Source organism: Somniosus microcephalus, chromosome 4, assembly GCF_052327205.1.
Source record: "Somniosus microcephalus isolate GS21.2 chromosome 4, FLI_Smic_1.0, whole genome shotgun sequence".
NCBI lineage: Eukaryota > Metazoa > Chordata > Chondrichthyes > Squaliformes > Somniosidae > Somniosus > Somniosus microcephalus.
In genome coordinates this window covers 42,234,833-42,253,626 of record NC_140990.1, presented here as the reverse complement: position 1 = coordinate 42,253,626, position 18,794 = coordinate 42,234,833, and the positions used below count along the sequence as shown (strand labels likewise).

The 18,794-nt window shown below is 43.5% G+C and overlaps 1 pseudogene across 1 annotated transcript; it reads right to left on the bottom strand.

Annotated features, from left to right (window-relative positions):
* Positions 1 to 1,744: 1,744 nt before the first annotated feature.
* On the bottom strand, positions 1,745 to 16,510 carry LOC147118726 (Ig heavy chain C region, secreted form-like; annotated as a pseudogene). The gene is made up of 7 exons (XR_015077941.1): positions 16,389 to 16,510; positions 15,968 to 16,263; positions 14,644 to 14,704; positions 5,423 to 5,722; positions 4,355 to 4,666; positions 2,729 to 3,037; positions 1,745 to 2,210 (listed from the first exon to the last, which is right to left on the bottom strand). The product of XR_015077941.1 is annotated as an Ig heavy chain C region, secreted form-like (transcript).
* Between the last annotated feature and the right edge of the window lie 2,284 nt (positions 16,511 to 18,794).

The window sequence follows — 18,794 nt, the reverse complement described above, 5'->3', positions numbered from 1 at the left end:
TTCTCTCCTCTCTGGTGGAGGAGTGGGGGTACAGTGGGTTAACAATTGCCCTTTCCCCTCTCTCTGGTGAGGGAGTGGGGATACAGTGGATTAACAATTACCCTTTCCCCTCTCTTTGGTGTGGGAGTGGGGGTACATTGGGTTAACAATTGCCCTTTCCTCTCTCTTTGGTGGGGGAGTGGGAGGTACACTGGGTTAACAATTGCCCTTTCCGCTCTCTCTGGTGGGGAGTGGAGGTACAGTGGATTAACAATTGCCCTTTCCCCTCTCTCTGGTGAGGGAGTGGGGGTACAGTGGGGTAACACTTGTCCTTTCCCCTCTCTGGTGGGGAGAGTTGGGTACAGTGGGTTAACAATTGCCCTTTTCCCTCTCTCTGGTGGGGGAGTGGGAGGCACAGTGAGTTAACAATTGCCCTTTCCCCTCTCTCTGGTGGGGGAATGGGAGGTACAGTGTGTTAACAATTGCCCTTTCCCCTCTCTCTGGTGTGGGAGTGGGAGGCACAGTGAGTTAACAAATGCCCTTTCCCCTCTATCTGGTGGGGGAGTGGGGTTACAGTGGTTTAATAATTGCTCTTTCCCCTCTCTCTGGTGGGGGAGTGGGGGTACAGTGGGTTAACAATTGCCCTTTCCCCTCTCTCTGGTGGGGTAGTGGGTGGTACAGTGTGTTAACAATTGCTCTTTCCCCTCTCTCTGGTGGGGGAGTGGGGTTACAGTGGTTTAACAATTGCTCTTTCCCCTCTCTCTGGTGGGGGAGTGGGGTTACAGTGGTTTAACAATTGCCCTTTCCCCTCTCTCTGGTGGGGGAGTGGGGGTACAGTGGGTTAACAATTGCCCTTTCCCCTCTCTCTGGTGGGGTAGTGGGTGGTACAGTGTGTTAACAATTGCCCTATCCCCTCTCTCTGGTGGGGGAGTGGGAGGCACAGTGAGTTAACAAATGCCCTTTCCCCTCTATCTGGTGGGGGAGTGGGGTTACAGTGGGTTAACAATTGCCCTTTCCCCTCTCTCTGGTGGGGTAGTGGGGGGTACAGTGTGTTAACAATTGCCCGCTCCCCTCTCTCTGGTGGGGGAGTGGGAGGCACAGTGAGTTAACAAATGCCCTTTCCCCTCTATCTGGTGGGGGAGTGGGGTTACAGTGGGTTAACAATTGCCCTTTCCCCTCTCTCTGGTGGGGTAGTGGGGGGTACAGTGTGTTAACAATTGCCCGCTCCCCTCTCTCTGGTGGGGGAGTGGGAGGCACAGTGAGTTAACAAATGCCCTTTCCCCTCTATCTGGTGGGGGAGTGGGGTTACAGTGGGTTAACAATTGCCCTTTCCCCTCTCTCTGGTAGAGGAGTGGGGGTACAGTGGTTTAGAAATTGCTCTTTCCCCTCTCTCTGGTGGGGTTTACAGTTCGTGTTCGTGTGTGGCCTTATTTCAGATCCCAGAAGGTGCGATGCTGCAAAATACAACTGGCCCAAATTCTGAAGGGATGGACAGCACGAGAAACAGGGACACCGATACCTAAATGTGCTGCGTTTGTTTGTCTGAAATGGGAATTTTTTGATTGCCCCCAGCGGGACGAAAGTTGCTGAAGTGACTTTGAGGAACCCTGTCATGAAAGAGCTTCACTCTGTCTCTAACCCGTGGTGTATCTGAGCTGGGAGCGCTGGCTGTACAAGCCTTGGGCCCGAGACCGGCAAATATCCTGCTTCAGATAAACAGCCCTCCCCTTGGCAAAAATAGGAAACAAAATTAATTGAGCGGCTGTGTGTTTAACTGACGATTGGAAGAAAAGGCCTTTATTGGTTTTATTCAAGAACTGAAATGCAATCGAGAGATTCTCATTGACAAGAATTGACGGTGTCCATCAGAACCAGGGAAATGTTGACAAAACTGGGTTTACCGCTGGATTTATTAACCGTTCTGTTGATGATCTTCAGGGGGATCGCTTCATGTCCCACCACACAGGAGTAAGAAGCGCCGCTGGCCCACTCCTCCGCTGCAATGGATAACAGGCTGTACGTGAAGAAGGAACTGCTGCCGTTCTCCGCCATCACCTCGGTGTTCTTGTAGTTGCCGGAATTCACCAGCTTGTCATTGACGGTCCACTTGACGAAGATCTCTCGGGGGGAGAAACCTCTCACTAAGCAGGTGAGAGTGACGAACCTCTGAGCGGAGACTTCTTCTGCCGGGGGCAGGAGGACAGACACGGACGGTTCTCGCGGGTCTTTAGCTGCAGAACAATCACAATAAAGGTCAATAAACTGGAGAATTCCAGAGACGGTGAAACCGGCGGTTAGATGTGAGAGAAATGTGCTTTGCGCTGAATTTTAAAGGATCCCCTTTTCCCCCCTGTGTCCTGTCCGGTTTTCCAGCCCGGAGCAGAGGGGGATACAATCCTTCTCTCTGGGGGCTTGAAGAGTTGGACTGGAAAATTATATAGAATTTACATCACAGAAACAGACCATTCGGCCCAGCTCGTCAATGCCGCTGTTTATGCTCCACACGAGACTCCTCCCACCTTACTTCATCTAACATTAATAACATATCATTCTATTCCTTTTCCCCTCATTGACTTATCCAGCTTCCCTTTAAATACATCATCTCTGGTCCCAGAGGGTTTAGTTAGAGGAATTACCCATTGAATTATCAGAGCAGTCCATTTAAACACTGAATAGAACGAATTGGCCCGTACACAAGCACCGGAAATAGTCACAGAGTCTCACTAATTGCTACAATCTCACCGCTCACCTTTTTCCTTGTGGATGGAATCTCTTATAGGAGTCGGCATATCCTGATGGCTCACCACGCAGGTGAACTCATCCCCTCTCAGCCAGTCTTGTGTCGAGGTGTTTAAGTTGCTGATCACGCTGTTGGGAGCCTCTCCGGGTTGGACGGCAATCTCTGATTTCAAAGTCTTCTTTTCTCGGGTCCAGGACACGTTGACTCCATAAGGAGCATTAGACACGACGCAGGTTAAGGTCACCGTCACCTCCAGTAAGACTTGTTCCAGTGACGGTTGTGGAAAAGTGATTTCTGGATCGTTACATTGGGTCTCATCTGTGAAGCAGAAATCAACGTCAAGGAAAGCTTCACCTTCAGAATCAGGACACCAGTATTCATCCTTCACTCTCTGAGGGAGAATAAATCAAGTGCTTCCTGACATCACCCCTGAACGGCTCAGTTCTAATTTTAAGATTATGCCCCTTGTTCTGCACCAGAGGAAATAGTTTCTCTCTATCTCCCCTATCAATTCCATTTATCAACTTAAACAGCTCAATTAGATCACCTCTTAATCTTCTATAATCAAAGGAGTACAAGCCTGTTCTATGCAACCTGCCCTCATAATTTAACCATTTCAGCCCCAGTATGATTCGGGTGAATTTGCGTTGCACCCCCTCTAAAGCCAGAGTATCCATCCTGATATGCGGTGCCCAGAATTGGACGCAGTTCTCTAAATAGGGTAGATATCCTTTGTAGCAGTGGGTCCCTGGACAGTTACCAGTAAAGGGTTCCAGACACCTACTGTCGCTCCGAATATGATCAACAACTCAGGATAAACCTGAGACCGAGGACACCTCATGTACTCTCTGACATCACGGCAGAGGGAAACCTTCTTTGGCGAGGTTATGGAATCATGAACCGTGAGGAATCCTGATTCAGTAGATCGTGGGTTCAAGTCCCACTCCAGATACTTAAACACAAAATGTGAGCTGACACACCCAGTGCAGCGCTGAGGGAGCGCTGCACTGTCGGAGGTGCCGTCTTTCGAAGGAGATGTTAAACCGAGGCCCCGTCTGCTCTCTCAGTTGGACGGAAATGATCCCATGGCAATATTTCGAGGAAGAGCAGGGGAGTTCTCCCAGGTGTCCTGGCCAATACTTATCCCTCAACAAACATCACCAAATAATAAGATTATCTGATCATTATCACGTTGTTGTTTGTGGGACCTTACTGTCTGCAAATTGGCCGCCGCGATTTCCACATTACAACAGTGACCACATTTCAGGAAGTACTTCCTTGGCGGAAAAGCGCTTCGGGAAAGGCGCTATGTAAAGGCATTTCTTTCTTTTATTTTATATTGGAAGAAAACTCAAACAGCATGACTGTAAATTAGAAATAGAGCTTTCTCGGGGTAAACCTGAGACTAAGGACACCTCACTCACTGTCTGACATCACAGCTGAGGGAAACCTTTGTCGAAGTGCTGGAATCCTGAACCATGAGGAACCCTGAGTCAGCACTGACATCGGAAGGAAACACAAACTGTATGATTGGAAATTAGAAATAGTTCTGTGCTTTATACTAATTCCAATAAAAGCCCTGACTGAGATCAGCGCTCAGAATGATCTGGGACTTCTCGGGGTTGTGCCTCTTACCCTTAGATCTGGAGATGTTTCTGCTTTGGGTGACCCCTTGGTGAGAGACCCGGCAGGTATAGACCGAGCCAGCGAACCAGTCCCCGGCGGGGAATGTCAGCCGACTGGTCGCCGAGAAGTTCCCGTTCACTTCAAAGACGGGAGAGGTGACGATTCCCGAATCCATGGGTTGTCCATTCTTCAGCCAATTCACGGTCACTGACTTTGGACGGAAATCGACGATTGAACACACGGCGGTTGCAGACCTGCTGCTGCTGATTTCTTCACTGGAACTCAGGGTGAGGATCACAGTTGGATGATGTACCACACGATCTGCAAGAACATACATTTTATTGGGATTATTTGTTGCAATCCAAACAATGAAGAACTGTAAAGCGGTTTTTTAAATAGAATCTACAACACAGACACAGGCTACTCGGCCCAACAGGTCGGTGTTTATGCTCCACATGAGCCTCCCCTCTCCTTACTTTATCTCCCCATCAACACAACCTTCCATTCCTTTCTCCCTCCTGTACTTATCTAGATTCCCTTGAAACGCATCTCTGCTGTTCGCCTCAACTACTCCATGTGGTGGCGAGTTCCACATTCTGCCCACTCTCTGGGTAAAGAAGTTTCTCCTAAATTCCCTATTAGATTTATTAGTGATTATCTTATATTTATGGCCCCTAGTATCGGGCTCCCCCTCGAGCAGAAATATTGTCTCTACATCTATCCTTTCAAACCATTTCATAATTCTAAAGACCACTATTCGGTCACCCCTTGAGAAAAGATCCCAAGCCCGTTCAATCATTCTTGACAGTTACAATTTTTCAGTTCTGGTATCGTCCTTGTAAATCTTTTTTTGCACTTCTCCAGTGCCTCTGTACTAATCTTGTAACATGGAACCAGAACTGTACACAGTACACTAAGTGTGATATGGAGACCAGACCTGTACTCATTACTCTAAGCGTGATATGGAGACCAGACCTGTACTCAGTACTCTAAGTCTGGTCTAACCAAAGTTGTATAGAAGTTGAACATAACTTCTCACTTTCTCACAGTTTCCTCCCTGTATCCCACAACACTAACCTGGCATTTTGACGCTCAAGTCCGACCCACTTTGTCGAACCTGGCAGTAGATTGTGCTGCTCCCCACCTCTGACTCGGTGATGGTTAACTGGCTGCTCAGGGTGTAGGTTCCCTTCTTGTTGAACACTGACGGGTAGGTCTTCAGTCCAGTGGTGATCGGCTCTTTATCTTTGCTCCAGGAAAGGCTGGTGATTTCCGGGAAGTAGTCCATCGCCAAACAGCCGTACGTGATGGGGCCGCCGGTGTTGGGTTGTTCACAGGAGGAGAGCAGGGCGTAGAGGGTGGGAGGAGACGGTGTCGCTGGGAAAGAATGGCCCATTGAACAAGTTAGCCTCTGTAATCCGTGCTTATAACATAACCCAACAACTCGAAATGTGACCACAGGATGAACTAATTCTATCATTTGCCGATCAAAACCTCGATCAGCATTTGAGTTTCTGTGAGTTGTGAGACCCGACGTGAAACTTCATGTGACTCCAGTCTTGTACATAAGAAAAGTCAGGAGCCTGAAAGGGGCATTCTGTCCATGAGGCCCCTTTATACCGAGTGAATGCCAGAATATTGTATCGTGGACTTCCTCCAACTCTTGATCCCCTGTTATGGAATAATCCCCTCATTCCCCAACCACTTTCACATTAGATTCTTTCACATTCTGTCCATGAGGCCCCTTTATACCGAGTGAATGCCGGAATATTGTATCGTGGACTTCCTCCAGCTCTTGATCCCCTGTTATGGAACAATCCCCTCATTCCCCAAACACTTTCACATTAGATTCTTTCACAATCTCTCCACTGAGATCCTCAATACATCCTGTTGCTGTCAGCCTCTTATTATCAGCACAGAATCAGGTCATTCCGTGATATCAAAGTGTTGTCATCTCTCCGTTGTAAGATGCTGCCTTAAAACCTACCTCTTTGACCAAGCTTTGGATCAATTGTCACAGTAACTACCCACCATACTGAAGAAAACATGATATCTCTTTATGTGGCTCGGTGTCAGATTGTATCTGCTGACACTCCTGTGAATCGTCTTGGGAGGTTTTACTACGTTAAAGGCGCTATATAAATGCAAGTTGTTGTTTCCAGGGGATTCACTTGTTTGAATAGCGGTGGAGTTACTTCTCCTAATCACTCAACCCCTACAGCTAGAGCTATTAGTTGTATTACCTTTAAAACAAATCCCAGCATGTTTATAGTGCATGACCCAGAATTGTAAAATAATACAAATTTACAGCCAGAAGGAGGCCATTCGGCCAATCATGCCTCTGAAAGATCTCTCCACCAATCCCATGCAGCTTCCAATTCCCAATCTTCCTCTCAAATGTTCAATTTTATCGAGCTATTAAGGATTCTGCATGCAGCCCTCTTTCTGATAGGACATCCCATGTTCAACGGCCCCCTGTGTAGAAAAGTAGAATAATACCCTCTCCCTTCATTCTGTTGCTGCTGATTTTCAATCAGTGCCATTTACTCACCCACTCAACGACCCGGGGAAATATGTTTCCCGAATCCATTCATAAAACCCTTCATCATTCCAAAACCCCTCTATCAGACCTCATCTAAATCTTCTTTGTTCCCATGACAATAAAGGACGTTTACAATAAATGGGTGAAGTCTCCTTTAAAATGTGAACGGAATAATTTAACGCACAGAATTGAATAGGGAACTTTTGCACAGCCTGGTTTCTAATATTCAAGCTTTGAATCAATCGGATTGATTCGAGTCTCTCTCTTTCCTTCTCAGAATTGGAGGGAGAGCGATGCAGTGTGACTTGTGCTCTCTCCCATTCTACTGAATGGATGTCACCTGACTTTCCTCCTCCCACTCACTCAATTAAATAATCCGAATTAAATACGATTCCCAAAGCCGGTTATATGGAACGATGCTCTTTAAATGCTCCATTTCATTTTCCAAACTACTTTCCACCCTCCCACCAGTGAGAACAGGCGCTGCTTTCTGGGTGGTTACAGTCACTTCTTGTTGTTTGTACCGAAAATAATCTAAACATCGGGACAGGTTTCTTCTCTAAATATCTAATATTGCCAATCCTTAAACATTATAAATCGATTGGTTATCAGCGGGTTCTATGTAAGGAAGGACAAATGTAACTAATGTGCTGACTGCTGATGTGGGAAACTCTGGCTTCTGGTTTGTGCGGATAACTCAAACACCTGCGGCTTATTGGTCAGATACTGAAAGCTCGGTCTACAGTGTGAAGTAACAGAGAGGGTTGATGATGGTGTTGCAGTAGATGTTGTACATATAGACTTACAAATGGCATTTCAGAAAGTATCTCATAAAAGACATTTTCGGAATATAGATGCACGTGGGATTAAAGGGATAGAGGTAAATTGGGGAACGTAATTGGCTGAGGGAGAGGAGGCAGAGAGTAGTGGTGACGGATGTTTTTCTTACTGGAGAGAAGTGTACAATGGGGTTCCCTTTGGTCGGTATTAGGACCATTGCTTTTCCTTTTTTATATATAAATCACCTGGACTTGTTTATAGGGAGTACAGTATCCAAGTTCATGGAAGATGCAAAGCTTGGCAACGTAGTAACTCGTGAGCAGGATAGCAGCGAACTTCAGGAGGATATAGACAGATTGGTGAATGGGCAGACATGTGGCTGATGCAATTTAATGCAGATAAGTGTGAAGTGTTGCACTTTGAGGGGGTGCAAGAGCAGAGGGACCTGGGGTGCATATTCACATATCTTTGAAGGTGGCAGGGCAGGTTGATCAGGCGGTTACGGAAGTGTGTGGGGCATTTGCCACTGTAAAAGAGACGTTGAATACTGAAACAAGGAAGTCCTGCTAAACCTTTACAAATCACTGTTTAGGCATCAGATGGAGTAGTGTATACAATTCTGACACCACAATTTAGGAAGGATGACAAAGCCTTGGAGAGGGTGAAGAGGAGTTTGACCAGGATGGTACCAGGGATGAGAGACTTTCGTTATGCGGATAGATTGAAGAAACTGGGATTATTCCTTGGAGCAGAGAAGGTTAAGGGGAGACCTAATAGAGGTATTCAAAATTGTGAGAGGTTTTGTCAGAGCAAGTCGGGAGACACAGTTTCCTCTGGCGGGTAGGTCGGTAACCAAAGGTCAGAGGTTTATAATAATTGGCAAAATATCTAGAGGGGAAATGAGGCTCATTTTTTCAAACAGAGGGTTGTTAAATTCTGAAATGCACAAGGCAACTGGACATGTATTTGAAGAGGACTCATTGGAGGGTTACGAGGAAAAAGCTGGGACGTGATTGGACAGCTCTTTCAGAGCCAGTACAGGCAAGCTGGGCCGAATGGCCCCTTCTGTGCTCTGAGATTCTGTGATTCTACACGGCTCAGCGGAATTAGTTCTTCCCGATTTAATGGAAGGAAACGCTTCATAATGTTAAACACCTCTATCAGATCTATTTTATTGTTTGTTATAATGCAAGAGGATATATTTAAAATAAAGGTAACTGAGGAATTTGACTCAAATGATTCAACCGGCCCCGTAACAGTGTATTAAAGTTTATTGTGAATGACGACTCATTGCAGGCTGACTGTTTCACAGAGGTGCGGCTCAGTGACTGTGAGCCCTGTGCTGTGACCCAGTCCAATAGCTGCACCTCACCCGAGTTTGTCCCTGGCGGTTACATTTTTAAAAACAATTGGACGAAATAATGTTTGCAAATATAAGGTTCTGATGATGGTTATTTGCAACGGGAATCTCGACATTCTCCATTTAAATTGTCAAAATAACTTCCAGCCTCCCATCAGATCAGAACAGGCGCTGCTTTCTGGAGCGCAAACGTCACTTCCTGAAACTGTTGGTTCTGAAAGTGAGCCCAGGATCAGGCCAATCTCATTCAATCAGTACCTGATGCTCAAAATGTTTGAAGTTTAATAATTCATTAAAAAATGGGCAGTTTTATTTGCAATAAGGTTAAACTCAATTAATGCGCGGTTGTTTCATCGGAGCAACAGAAAGTTTTATTTTTATATATTTGGTTCGGAAACTCACACTATCAGTTGGATGCTCATTAAGGTTCCTTCAACAACACGGGACAAAGCACTCACAGATCTGTTACAGTACAGATACAGAGTAAAGCTGCCGCTGCACTGACCTGCCATACGTTGTACCGTCAGGTATAGGGGGGGTTGATTCCGAGCAACGCCAAGTCTGCGCAGCACTGTCAAACACTCCGGGTAAGGCAGCGCAATGGTTAATTACACAGAGTAAAGCTCTAACTGCATTGCAGAATCAAACACTACCAGGGCAGGTACAACACGGGCTAGATAAACAGTAAATTCACACTCTACACTAAAACATCAAAGACACACGGGGCATAACAGCACCGGTTAGATACAGAGTAAAGCTCCCTCTACACTGTCCCATCAAACACTCCCAGGGCAGGTACAGCACTAGTTAGATACAGAGTAAAGCTCCCTCTACACTGTCCCATCAAACACTCCCAGGACAGGTACAGCACAGGTTAGATACCGAGTAAAGCTCTCTCTACACAGTCCCATCAAACACTCCCAGGACAGGTACAGCACAGGTTAGATACCGAGTAAAGCTCTCTCTACACTGTCCCATCAAACACTCCCAGGGCAGGTACAGCACGGGTTAGATACAGAGTAAAGCTCCCTCTACACTGTTCCAACAAACACTCCCAGGGCAGGTACAGCACGGGTTAGATACAGAGTAAAGCTCCCTCTACACTGTTCCAACAAACACTCCCAGGGCAGGTACAGCACAGGTTAGATACCGAGTAAAGCTCTCTCTACACTGTCCCATCAAACACTCCCAGGGCAGGTACAGCACGGATTAGATACAGAGTAAAGCTCCCTCTACATTGTCCCATCAAACACTTCCACGGCAGGTGCTGCACGGGTTAGATACAGAGTAAAGCTCCATCTACACTGTCCCATCAAATACTCCCAGGGCAGGTACAGCACGGGTTAGATACAGAGTAAAGCTCCCTCTACAATGTCCCATCAAACACTCCCAGGGCAGATGCTGCACGGGTTAGATACAGAGTAAAGCTCCCTCTACCCTATCCCATCAAATACTCCCACGACAGGTGCTGCACGGGTTAGATACAGAGTAAATCTCCCTCTTGACTGTCCCATCAAACACGCCCAGGGCAGCTACAGCACGGTAAGATACAGAGTAAAGCTCCCTCTACGCTGTCGCATCAAACACTCCCAGCGCAGGTGCTGCACGGGTTAGTTACAGAGTAAAGCTCCATCTACACTGTCCCATCAAATACTCCCAGGGCAGGTACAGCACGGGTTAGATACAGAGTAAAGCTGCTTCTACACTGTCCCATCAATCATTCCCAGGGCAGGTACGGCACGGGTTAGATACATAGTAAAGCTCCCTCTGCACTGTCCTATCAAACACTCCCAGGGCAGATACAGCACGGGTTAGATACAGAGTAAAGCTCCCTCTACAATGTCCCATCAAACACTCCCAGGGCAGATGCTGCACGGGTTAGATACAGAGTAAAGCTCCCTCTACCCTATCCCATCAAATACTCCCACGACAGGTGCTGCACGGGTTAGATACAGAGTAAATCTCCCTCTTGACTGTCCCATCAAACACGCCCAGGGCAGCTACAGCACGGGTTAGATACATAGTAAAGCTCCCTCTACACTGTCCTATCAAACACTCCCAGGGCAGATACAGCACGGGTTAGAGACAGAGTAATGCTCCCTTTACACTGTCCCATCAATCACTCCCAGGGCAGATACAGCACGGGTTAGATACTGATTAAAGCTCCTTCTACTGTCTGCCAGAAGTGTTTCTGAATTGCTCTTTCCGAATGTCACAAACTGGGTTACTGAGCCCAGTTCGGAGGCGCCTCCTGAAACTTAACGTCAAACTATCGCATTTCTCACAGATCCAAGTCTCTGAAATAAATGAAACGAATTGTATTCCATGAAACACAGGAGCACGGACAAGCAGGTTTACAAGCAGTCAGGAAGACTCCTGCTTCTCACACAGTGCGCATGTGCACAGAAACAGAACAGGCACAACCGGTGCAACAATCGCGCTCTCAGCAGCTAGATCTGTTCAATCTGTCAATTTCAATGAAGATGATTTCTAATTGTTCCCTTGTTATTTTCCGACCACCTCAAGTCTGAACGTTTTTTGAAGTTAAACTGATATTTATTTGAAAAACTTTCTAAACTTCCAACCATTTTTCCCTCTCTGTCTACACTCTTAAAAACAAATAAGACTTAGTTTCCCTAAAAACAAGAATAGTGAAATAACTCACATTAAAGGGTAATTGGCTGCATAAAACAGGGACTCCGTGACAGAGTAAGAATTTTACGAACTAGGATCCACTGGGTTAATATCATTTCATAATTAAATATAACCGGTAAAATCATCGAGGCAAAACACGAAGTTAATTCATTAAATCTGCGGCGACACCTTCTCGAGCTGAGCAAGACAGGTATTGTTTCTAAATTAATTTTAGACATAATTAAAAATTCTCTACAAACCTTGAGATTTTACAGTAACTGTAATCCTGTCCAATTGTGGGAGGTCATTTATGTTTAATAAATTCACACTGATATTGTATTCTAAGTTAATATTGATGTTAGCTGCATTATATTAAAATTAGTTGATATTAATTTAAATCCTGTTTCTGCCTGGCAACATGTGAAATTATAGGGCTCCAATTAAATTAACATGACACTTATCAATATTAAAATATTAACAATCATATTAATAGAGAAAGACATTCGGACAAATATATGATTTTAATTGAAATCAAATTACATTTGAATAAATTAAAATGGTCACTAACTTCTAATACATTCCCGCTCTCTGTCTAAACACTAATAAACTCTGTATGTTTCTGAACTCTCTGATACAACATAAACTCCATCTTTTCTCAGAGAGGACTTCACATGACGGATTCAGGAGAGGACTATTTTAAATAGTTCAAAGTCTGGCCGTGGTCACATCTCACTAACTACCGATGGAGTGTAACACCGTGTGTTGACTAAAGCAGGGCTCTCGAGTTTAAACATTGTCCTCAATCTTAACTATAAAAAATATTTTCGAGAATTAAAAGACAACCGGCCAGTTTGCAGTCAATAACACAGACAATCTTTTTATACTTTACTCCCGTAATTCAGACAATGCCTGTAAATTAATTATTAAATATATACTGCAATTTATTGAAAATCAGTTCCAGAATGATCAGTGTAAAACTGGCGGAGAACAAATCATTCAGACCATCTACGACACTGAAATTTAATGAGCAAATGGAGGAGAGATTTTGTTGATCAATTTAACATTAATGAGAATTAACCATAACTCTCAGATGTAATCTGTTCACTGTCAATAATTATATCCCGTATACAGCACAGCAATGGGAGACAGGATGTTGTTGTTAAATTCAAAACTAATATTAATCTTTTGTAATTAAACTAATCTGCTTGAATGTCAATGGGTTATTTGTCTGTCTCCAGCCTTACGCAGTCTGCACCCTCTGTGAATTTAAATAGAATCATATGAACGATTCTTTGACTGCCAGCGATGTCTATCACTCAGCCTGAGGTCTTACAAACTGTTTAAAATTAGTTTATGATAATTGTCTCGCTATCAAACAACAAATAATATTGAAGGAATAACATGGTTTCCGCTGCACAGTAAGAATTTAATAACCCGGCAGATTTACTACATTTACAAACTGCAATTTAGAACTCGCATTTAATGCATAATCAAATACATTAAATACAATCTGTCATTCATCTGTGTGAAACAGGGAGATAACAATTAATTTCAAACCCTCATTAAACTGAACACTGCGGTGGAAATCAGTCTGCTGTTATTAAAATAATTTCAGACATCATCAGAAATTGTCTCCAGCCTCTAAAATTCCCAGCTCACCTTAAATGTGACCAGAGCACAGCAGCATTGTGGAAGGCAAATAATGTTTAATACATTAATATTAATACGACAGCATATTTAGTGACATTGAGCAACATTACCACATTATAATCGTTTGAGTTATAATAATTTAGCTCTCCTTCAACTTGCAAATTGTTAATTATATAATTCCTAATTACAGTAACGTTTCACCTATTAAATGTGAGCACCGTAAACCATAGATTAATAGTTGAATCTGTAACTCTCACTTAAATAAAAACATGTATTAAATAATTTTTAATGATTTTTGATTTATAAAACCTACTTGTTGTCTGCCTACAATCATCTTTCAAACAGTTTTAAACAGATCAGAAAACCTGCAGCAGTTCGATGTCACCGAGATTAAACATTGCAGAAACTCCAAACAGTTTCACAAACTTTACTTATTCAAAGTAACCCAGACACACACTCTCCTCAGCAGATAAACAGCAAATCGCATCACTGAGGGGCTCAATCCCGCAACAGAACGTTTTGTGGAGAAGCAGCTTAATTCTATAAACTCTTTCAGCAGAATCAAATGTAACATTGCAAAAAAATCTCAATACAGAATCCAGCGAGCCCATCTATCACTGAACGAATAAATTATTGAAATAATAAACATAAATATAAAATAATGACAGCAGAATTGAATAGGCGGATCATGTTTAATAAATTACTATTGGTATCACATATTGTTGTAATATTGGGAGTAATTCATACGTTATAATCAATAATTTATATTTATTTAAATCTGATTTAGGCAACAAATTTGTAAATTATTTAGTTATTAATTGGAATAACATTTCAAGTATTGAATATGACTGCTGGTGAACATTAGATTAATAGATGACAATGTATACGTCAAAATTTCTTCAGATTATTTTTGGCCACTAATGCTTTCTGTTTTCAGCCTACAATCTTATTTCAAACACATTTAATCACATAATGTGTACATTTGATCAGAAAACCTGCAACCATTAGATGTCACCGAGATTAAATATTGTAGAAACGCCAAATAGTTCTACAACCGTTGGGTATTTAAAGTAACCCAGGCTCACAGTCTCATCAGCAGATAAACACCAAATCACATCAATCAGAGGCTCAAACACTCAACAACACTTTTACTGAAGAAACTGTTTAAATCTAGTATCCCTTTGCAGCAGAATCAAATGAAACAGAGCAAAAAATCTCAATAGAGAATCCACCGAACCCAAGTTTCAGTGAATTAATGAATTATTGAAATAAACAGAAATATAAAATAAAGACACAAATACAACAGTTACTGAAAGAGTGAATGTTTCTTACCTGCAGTCACCGTCACCATGGTGCCTTGTCCCCAGTAGTCCATGTCACAGTGTTACATTCCCTGGGCTGGGTCACACAATAACCGGCTCTGCGTAAAACAGACAGAAATCCAACATTAGTTTAAATATTCACACCCCAGAGGCAAAGAAATGTCACGATGGATCTTCATAAAATGATAAATGTGTTAATGGATGCTTTTCACTCTTTATAAATTCCCTGATGTTTTACATTTCACAGAGTAACCCATGAACAGTTATTGAACTCACCAACTGATCAATGATTAATTATCACAGTTTATCCATATTAAGCTGTGCTAGTAGACAGTGCTGGAAACAAATAGGACTTCACTGCATCTACAGTTGGATTGTGAAAGCGAGCACTGACCCAGACTCACACAATTAGTGCTGAGGGTTTTTGTATTGACAGTAACTGCTGTGCCATCCAGTATACCACAGTGAGACACAGTGTGCCAAATACTCCGGCGGACTGTTAACTGTAAAATACAGAGATGAAATTCCACAGCGCTCTCAAAACCCTGATTCCCACTCCCCTAAGAGTGCATCAGTGAGATATTTCAGTTTGTGCTGGTCATTGCCTTTATAGAGGGGATTGGAACACTTCTGAAGCATCTGCACAGATTTAGCAGGACAATCAACATTAATAAAGCAGAACACTTTTATAAATTGTTATCAATCTGTTACTTTTACCCATTATTCCAATTTAAGCCTCATTTTCTCCGACACTCCTGCCGTGACAGTGATCGCAGATGTGAGCAAACTCCCTGTCTGGGGTTTTTGTATGAGGAGCTCGCTCTGTACAGCACCGTGACCCCACTGTAGTACCACAGTGATAGGAACCCGCACAAATACTGCACTCACTCCCTGCTCAGTGCCGCCTCTCAACATTCACCTCAAATAGACATTCGCTTCAAATAGACATTCACTTCTGATCTAGTTTAGAATTTATCCAACAGTTTACACAATGTAACAGAAAGTGAACACAGTCCCAACCAACTCCCTCCAGGTATCAATCATATTGAAACGAGCATTAAATCCAGCTCTGCCATTGCTGACACTGTGAACAGTAAACATGAGCACAGCCATAACCTCTCCTCAGTACATCGGTTACTGCGCTAGGTTTTTACCATTGAATTTTCAGTGTGTTAATTCAGTAAGAAGCGGTGTGCGGTCTGGTTCTGAGCAATGCTGTTAAGATCTCGTTTAATACAATTTTGACCGTCCGATTATGATGGAAGTTGTTGAATGTCCCCTCGTTCTGTTCTTGTACGGGTCCAGCCCTCGTTCCTCTCGCTGTGGTCTCTTGCACAGTAATAGATGGCGGTGTCTTCGGTCCTCAGGTTCTTCATGCCCAAAGCGAAGATGCTGTTTGAATTGTCTTTGGACGGAGTAAATCGGCTCTGGATCCCTGGGGCGTAATACTCGTTCGATGAACTGTGATAGTAAACCAGCCACTCCAGCCCCTGTCCGGGAACCTGTCGGACCCAGGCCATCCAGGTGCTACTAAGAGTGAACCCGCTGGTTTTACAGGTCAGTCTCAGGGACCCTCCGGGACTCCCGGTCTCTGCCTCTGGCTGAGTCAACACGACATCCGACTGGACACCTGTAAAAACAATCAAAAACCCCGGGGATTAATCCTGGAGGAATGATTCCTGACTCTAACATTCCAGAGAGAGACTGACACTGAGACAGTAACAGTGAGAGACGTGGACAATAAAAACTACTCACCGGATAAGAAAGCCAGCAACAGACTGAGAGAAATCGCCGACCTCATCCTCCTGGCAATGTGTGGGAAATGGTTCCGGCAAGAACTCACTGAGCAAACCCACTCCCGGACTGTTGTATTGCGGTCCCAGTGACCGGCAGTTAAATACCCGGTAGAAGGGGGCGAGGTTACAGGCGCCGCCTATTGATTCCCTGATAGAGGCGGATACTGGATCCACGTCACACCGTCCACATCACCAACAGAATGGACTCACATCTTTACACTAGTTTATTGTTAAAGGTGGACCCTGTATCTGTATCCAGGGATAGTTATTTGTCTGTATGGTTACAATGCAATATGTTATTTGATGCTAAATGGTGATATTGCTGTCGAGTGTGTTTAGTAATAAATAATTACATCGTGGATTGTAAATTAAACCCCTTTATTTTCACACTCTTTCAGAGGGGATGTGAATCTCTAAGATGAAATTACATTATTGGAGTCTAAATTACCTACCAGTACGTGTTTATCTCTCGCGATCTATCCCCGCACTCTGTACCAGTACAGTATGACCTATATTATGAATTGTTATTGATTTATGTAACTGAATGCGGGAGCAGGGTGATATGATTCTATTTCCAATATGGAAGGCGATAGCTACACGATTTGGGTCCAGAGATGAGTAGAAAGCCCTCACATTATACAAATGTCTCTGATTGCATTTCTCTAACTGCCCTGAGTCTGTGATCCAGTCCTTTGAAAATTATCTGCAAAATTAGTCCGCTTGCCTGATCTATCATCCTACTGAACTCCACAAATAAACTCTAAAGCCTGCACATCTGCCAATGCACTTTATTATGGTTATGTTTATGTTAATGTATTACAAGCCAAATGTATGTTGAATGTTTAAATGTCTTAATCTAAATGTACACTCTCGGGAGCCGCAAGCCTACATTTTGTTGTACTGCACTTGTGCACTAACAATGACAATAAAAGATGATTTGATTTGATTTGAATTAAGGAGTGAGTTGACAGAGATACATAAGAATGTGGGGCCCGCACGCTTCAGATCAGCTTTTGGTAAAGAGAAGCTGGTGTATCAGAACCAAAACGCGATCAGCAAAGCCCGGCATCCAAATCATTGCTGCAATCTTTAATCGGGACCGACTGTGTAACATACACTGGTATCAGGACATAGCGGTATGTTGCAGAATATCACAAGAATAAATGCTTCATCTCTCACTGAAACAGATCACAAACTGGGCATTTCTCTGCCCATTGGTAACCGGGCTATGAGGGGAGTTGTTTAGGAATTCAAATCAGCAAAATTAAACTGCACCGTGCGTGGCTGCTAATCGATAATACGGGAGCCCTTAGTTTCAATCAGGCTCACAACTCTGAGAATATTCAATGAAGTGCAGCGGGTTCGAGGCAATTCCACCTGTTGTTTTATTTACTTTGCGATTCCCACTGATCTCATTACACTCTGGGTGTGGAGTCATTAACATCTCTCTCCAGCACTTTGTGCAGTGCTGACTAAACCGACTGAATTATCTGGAATTATCTTTATTAGGAATTTTTAATTAATTAGCATATGGATCAATTGACTATTTTCTGATCATATTTTATAACATTGTGAGCAAGGAATTTACCGAAAATCATCCTTTAGATGTTATACCATGTTAAATGTTTCTTTCTTGTGAGAGCGTTGCGGAATAATTTAATGTTCCAATAATTAAAACCCATCTTGTTTCCCAATTCATATTCACGCCAGTCTGCCCCTCACAGTATTTGGCAGCAGCCCAGCCGACTGCCGTCAGGGAGGCTCGAACATCCAATGTCATTTACAGGAAGCATCTGGGGTTCTGTGCAGTGAATCAAAGATCTGTTTCCTCACTACTGACCGCTTGGCTGAAAGCCAACTTCAAACCCTTAACATTGTGAGTGAGGCCTATTGATAAACAAATCTGCCCAGCAACAGTACTGGAGTCAAGTTAATTATTTAGTTCTGTAACTGTGTGAAACTGTTCCCATCTCTCAGGATAGGAAATATATCCAGCGTCTCAGACATCCTGTCAGTAGCAGCAGTCAGCTTGAGGGTCTGTCCAGCACATCACAGCACTGTAATAGATAGATAGATAGATAGATAGATAGATAGATAGACAGACAGACAGAGAGCACCTCAGAGAGAGGATACATTCTGAAATAAATAAGTATCCGTGTTTACGTGGATGGATAGATGGATGTAGCGATGCAGCAATAGATGGATTGTTAGATGTCTGAAATGTTATTAATGGGTCTATCAACGGATTAATGGATGGATGAATGGGGCAGAGCTGGGAGCGGGCGCTCAGTTTTTAGTGCAATTCCTCCAGCCACTCTTCTGAGTGTGTTGAAAAGAGCTTTAGTTGTGCATTAACAAAATAAAT